This window comes from Hyaena hyaena, unplaced genomic scaffold (genome assembly GCF_003009895.1).
Source record: "Hyaena hyaena isolate Hyena2069 unplaced genomic scaffold, ASM300989v1 scaffold_150, whole genome shotgun sequence".
In the NCBI taxonomy this organism is placed as follows: Eukaryota; Metazoa; Chordata; class Mammalia; order Carnivora; family Hyaenidae; genus Hyaena; species Hyaena hyaena.
The window spans coordinates 2153929-2160250 of NW_024080782.1; positions in this window are offsets into that span (position 1 = coordinate 2153929).

Consider the following 6322-nt stretch of genomic DNA (forward strand, 5'->3'; position numbering starts at 1 on the left):
GAAAGTATTAGCTAGTTCCTAAGTGAAACATACTGGCTTCAGTCTTCTTCACTGTTATTTCAAATATCTACTAAACAATCCACAATCCATTTACTGTAAAAATTGTGGTTTGAAAAAGCCAAATTATGGAAAGAGCCCAAATGTCCATCAAGTGATGAATGGATTAAAAAGATATGGTTTATATATACAATGGAATATTACTTGGTGATGAAAAGGAATGAAATCTTGCCATGTGCAACAATGTGGATGGAACCGGTGGGCATGATGCTATGTGAAATAAGTCAGTCAGAGAAAGACAGATATCATATGATTTCACTTATATGTGGAATTCAAGACACTCAACAGATGAACAGGGGAAGGGAAGGGAAAATAAGATAAAAACAGAGAGGGAAGCCAACCATGAGAACAAACTGAGGGTTTCTGGGGGTAGTGAGGGGGGTATGGGTTAAATGGGTGATGGGCATTAAGGAGGGCACTTGTTGGGAGGAGCATGGGTGTCATATGTAAGAGATGGATCACTGAGTTCTACTCATGAAGCCAAGACTACACTGTATGTATGTTAACTAACTTGAAAAAGATTCAGATGAAAAAAAATTAAGGTTTGATTTGTTTCTAATTCCCAGAGTAATATGTTATTTGGTATGACTTGAAAGAAGGAAATTTTTGCCAAAATTGTTTCTCCCTTAAGAAATAATATTTGCAGAACTTCCCTGCAAAGCATTTCTGGAAAGGACTCATAATGCTCACCAACTCTACCATATTCTAATTTGTAGGAATTGTGGTAATGAAGCAGTAATTTCGATTAATAGCTAGATGCAACAAACCCCAAATAAGCAGAGTCCTCATCTTATTGTGTACATGCGAAGTCTAGCCCATTGCTTCCTGGAGTAATTTGTATTACTGTAAATAATAGAGGCTGTAAATATATGTTTCTCTGATTTCATCCATTGTGTGTTTCTTGGGCTGTTGTTTTATGGGGAATGGTAGGATTTGAGAAGGTGAGAGAGATTATGAAAGGGAAGTAGGGAGAAGCTTTTCTTGTCCTTTGTAGAAATATCTCAGATACTAGTGCCTTCATTTGCCTATGTGGCACACAAAACATCATTCTACCATCATGGAATCAAGTTATGGAAGACTTTTTATTGAATGGAAAACAAACGGACTGGCAAATGCCTTTGAAACAAAATACTTTTGATAGTACCATGAGCCCTATCATGTGTACCTGCCCCATCGCTGAAATACTAGCATCTCTCCAGCTTTCTCGTCTCTGGGCATCTTCACCCCTCAGTCCTGTCCCCCTATTTTTTTTTTTTTTTACCCTTTGCCAGCTTCTTCCTGGTTTCCTGTTCTTCCCTGTCCAGCATGTACCCTTCCCACGTGTAGGAGTCAGGACAGAAAACCAGGAGGGCTCCCAGCATGACTTTCAGTGAGTCCTCTGGATGCCCCATCCTTTGTCAAAGCTCCTCACAGTCTGTCTCATTTAGTCAGCAATGGCTTTGGCATTTCAAAGCGAACCAAGGATTAGAAGGCTCAAAACAATCAGCCAATCAAAAAGCTGCAGAGCAAATGAGTGACTCCAATTCTTTAAGCTCATTTCTGAGTAAAGCCCCCACCCAGAGCGATGGCCTAAGGAGATTCTCTCTTTAGACATTTTGTTCAGTTCCCCTCTCCTGGTGACTAGCAGTCTGCAGTTCAACAAGCCCGGCTGGTCTGCTCCTCTCTGGACGTCCTAGGGCTGCTTTTTCCCATAAGGGAGCATGTGAGGTTTCCTAGAGCTCCCGGGAGCTCCATGTGGACAGCTCACACTGCCCATGGTCATGCTGTGAGGTCCAACTGTTTTTGCCACTCTGCTGTAAATTGTGTTAAATACTGTTCACACACAGATTCATCCCCATGCTGACAAAGCAGAATTACTGACTGATAATATTTTCAACACCATTTTATAGCCAGGCCTGACAATGAAGTGAAAAGTGCTAGATTTGGAGGCTGAGGATCTGGGTTTAAGCTCCAGGCCTTTACTTACTAGGATAGGTTACAAGAATGTTTAGAAATCTTTTTTTAAAAAAATTTTAGTGTTTATTCAGTTTTGAGAGAGAGAGAGAGAGAGAGAGAGAGACAGAGTGGAAGCAGGGGAGGGGCAGAGAGAGAGGGAGACACAGAATCTGAAGCAGGCTCCAGGCTCTGAGGTGTCAGCACAGAACCCGATGCAGGGCTCGAACCCAAGGACCATGAGATCATGACCTGAGCCGAAGTTGGACACTTAACTGACTGAGCCACCCAGGCGCCCCAAGAATGGTCAGGAATCTTAATGGGGTCATCTGAAAATTAAGGTAATAATCCCTGCATGTAGTACAGCTTATATGAAATTCCATGTAAAAGAATTTTGTGAGGTGCTACATGTATGAGGTGCCTTGGTATTCACAGTATAAAATTTTATAGAAGCTGCTTCTTGAGCAAGCTGAGGTATCATGCAGATAGTTTCAGAACTGTCCATTTCATTATGATATTCAAAATGCGATTCTAAGAACTTTTGTGCCTATAACTTGGTTACCAATTGAATATTTCTTTATAAAAATCTTTAATGTTAATTTATTTTCGAGACAGAGATAGAATACAAGAGGGGGGTGGGAGAGCAGAAAGAGAGAGAGACACAGAATCCGAAGCAGGTTCCAGGCTCCAAGCTGTCAGCACAGAGCCTGATGCGGGTCTTGAATTCACAGACTGCAAGATCATGACCTGAGTCTAAGTTGGACGCTTAACCAACTGAGCCACTCAGGTGCCCTGTCTACCAATTAAATATTAAAAAGAAGGTTGAGAATAGCTAGAATAAAAAAAAAAAATAAGGAATAACAAGTGTGGGTGAGGAAGTAGAGAAAAAGGAACCCTCATACACTGCTGGTAGGAATGTATATTGGTGCAGCCACTGTGGAAAACAGTATGGAGGGTCATCAAAAAATTAAAAATAGAAATATAATATGATCTAGTAATTCCACTACTGGGTATTTACCCAAAGAAAACAAAAACATTAATTTGAAAAAATATACGCACCTCTATGTTTGCTGCACTATTATTTACAATAGCTAATGTACAGAAGCTATCCAAGTGTCCATACACAGATGAATGAATGAAGAAGACGTGGTGTATATATATATGATGGAATATCACTCAATTGTGAAAAAGAACAAGATTTTGCCATTTGCGACAACATGGATGGACCTAAAAGTATTATGCTAAGTGAAATAAGTCAGAGAAATACCCCATATGATTTCACTTATATGTGGAATCTAAAAAACAAAACAAGCAGCAGAAACAGATCCATAAATACAGAAAACGAACTGACGGTTGCCAGAGAGGAGGATGGTGAGGCATGGGCAAAATGGATGAAAGGGAGTGGGGGATACAGGCTTTCAGTTATGGAATGAAGTCACTGGGATAAAAGGTTCAGCATAGGGAATGTAGTCAATGGTACTGTGACAGCATTGTGAGGTGACAGATGGCAGCTACACTTGTGGTGAGCACAGCATAATGTAAAAACGTGTCGAATCACTATGTTGTACTCCTGAAACTAATGTTAGGCAAGAAAGCCCTTGCACTGGTCAGGGCCAGACACATCCTTTACAAACTGTCAACCTATCAATCTAAGTAAGAGAAGAGATAGGTAGGAGTCACAGGTCTTTTATGTAGTCCAAGCCTTTGGAAGGGAAGGTTGGGAAGGGAGTAAAAGTGGCTGTGACCGTAGTTGTCATCAGGACTGTTCATTCTTTGCATTCTCTGAATGGTATCTTTCGGTGAGCTGAGCTTCGATTTGATGCTCTTTTTTGATCATTATTTTTCTCTTTTTTGATCATTATTTTTCTTGTACAGTTAATGTTTGTTGTGTTCTAAGAAATCTTTGCCTTCCTCAAGGTTGTGAAAATATTCTCCTACGCTCTCCGTTAGAACCATTAGTTTCCCTATGACATGTATCTATCACTGTGGGTACAGAGTATTTTGACTGTCCTAAAAATCCTCTGTGCTTTGCCTATTCATCTCTACTCTCCCCCAAACTCCTGGCAGCCTCTCATCTTTTTACTGTCTCCATAGTTTTGCATTTTGTGAATGTCATATAGTTGGAATCATATACAGCCTTTTCAGATTGGCTTCTTTCACTTATTATTATGCATTTAAGTTTCTTCCATTTCTTTCCACAGCTTGATCACTCATTTTTAACCCACTCATTTCTTTATAGTAACAAATAATATTGCATTATCTGAATGAGCCACAGTTGATCTATCTATTTACCCACTGAAGGTCATCTTGGTGGCTTTCAAGTTTTGGCAATTATGAATAAAGCTGATAAACATCCATGTGCAGGTTTTTTGTGGACATACGTTTTCAACTGCTTTGGGTAAATACCACAGAGAATGACTGCTGGATCATGCAGGATGTTTTGTAAGAAACTGTTAAACTGTCTTCCAAAGTAACAGTACCAATTTGCATTCCCACCAGCAGTGAATGATAATTTTTGCTACTCCTCATCCTTGCCAGCATTCTGGATTTTGGCCATTCTAATATAGTGGTAGTATTCGTTTTGGTGTGCAAAAAAATTCCATTTTGCATAGAACTTAAAAAATTGAGATATAATTTACATACAATAAAAACCTTTTAAAATTGTACTGTTCAGTGGTTTCTAGTATACTTACAATGTTGGGCAACCATCCCCACTATCTAATTTTAGAACATTTCCATAATCCCGTACCCAAAACTGTATCCATTAGCAGTATCTACTATTTCTTCTTCCCAGCCCCTGGCAACTACTATACTGCTTTCTATATCTATGGGTTTACCTATTCTGGATATTTTCCATAGATGGAATCATGCAATATGTAACCTTTTGCATCTTGCTCCTTTCACTTACCATGTTTTTGAGGTTCATCAATGTTCAGTATCAGTATCAGTACTTCAGTCTTTTTATGGGTGAATAACATCCCAGAGTATGTACGGATAAAGCACATTTTGTTTTCTGTTCATCAGCTGATGGACATTTACCTGTAGGCTATCATGAATAGTGCTGCTATGAGCACTCACATGTTTTTGTTTGAATACTTTTTTCTGAGTTCTTTTGGATATATATCTAGAAAGAGAATTGCTGAATCATTTGGTAATTCTATGTTTAACTTATTCAGGAACCATCAAACTGTTTTCCACAGTGGCTGCATAATTTGAATTCCCACCAGCCATGCATGATAACTCCCAATTTTTCTCCAATACCCTCCAACAGAGTTTATTTTCTATTGCTGCTTTTTGTAATTACCATAGCTGTCTTAGTGGGTGAGAAGTGATATTGTGATTTTGATTTTCAGTTCTCTGATGACTAATGATGTTGAGCATCTTTTTATGTGCTTGTTGGCTATTTGCATATTTTGTTGGAGAAATGTCTGTTCATTTGAAATCAAGAAGTGTGTCCTTCAATTTTGTTCTATTCAAGTTTATTTTGGCAATTTGGAATCTCTTAAGATTCCATCTAAATTTTAGGCTTTTTTCTATTTCTGTTAAAAAATGCCATTGGGATTTGTATAGGGACTGCATTGACTCTACATAGTGTTTTCAGGTAGTACTGTTAGCGTAGCAATATTAAGTCTTATAATCCATGAAAATGGGATGTCTTTTTACTTACTTAGGTCTACTTTAACTTCTTTCAGCAATGTTTTGTAGTTTTCAGCATACAAGTCTTTTGCCTACTTGGTTAAATTTATTCCTATGTATGTCTTTCTTTTCATTCTTTTGTAATGGAATTGCTCTCTTTATTTTCACACTGTGTATTACCACCATCACAAACGTGATTCCAACACCCCAACCTGTTCCCTCTGGCACTTTTTATGAGATATTATTTTTTTAATTTAATTTTTTATTTGTTTGACTCAGGTGTATAGAAATACAACTTATATATGTATATTGATTTTGTATTTTAGACCTTGCTAAATTCACTCATTAGTTCTACACAGTTTTAATTCCTACTTTCCAATCTTTATGCCTATTTTCTTTTGCCCTATTGTTCCAGTGAATAGTGATCTCCAATACAATGTGGAATAGAAGTGGTGAGAGTAGACAACATTGCCTTGCTCTTAATCTTAAGGTGAAATTTCCAATATTTCATCATTATATACGCTGGTAGCTATAGGTTTTTTGAAGTTCCTCTATCTGGTTGAAGAAGTTTCTTTGTTATTCCCAGTATGCTGAGACTTTTCATTATGAAGAAGTGCTAAATTTTGTAAAATGCTCTTCCTATACCTATTGAGATTGTCATATGCTTTTTCTTTTATTCTGACAATGTGATGAATTA